Consider the following 215-nt stretch of genomic DNA (forward strand, 5'->3'; position numbering starts at 1 on the left):
CTTCAGGTTCTCTATCTATCTACCTAACTAATTCATCCCCGCTCTTGATAATATTTTTTGCCAAAGATAAGAATGATCTTCAGGTAAAATATTGGTGTACATTACATTCATTAGCCTTGGTGTTCCGCGGGCAAAAGCCTGATCTCGGCAACAGTTTATGTGGAGTAACAAATACCTTGAGGCCAGATATGAAACTTCGTGTTTTGCAAAGAAAA

Source organism: Penaeus monodon, chromosome 19 (assembly GCF_015228065.2).
Source record: "Penaeus monodon isolate SGIC_2016 chromosome 19, NSTDA_Pmon_1, whole genome shotgun sequence".
Classification (NCBI taxonomy): Eukaryota; Metazoa; Arthropoda; class Malacostraca; order Decapoda; family Penaeidae; genus Penaeus; species Penaeus monodon.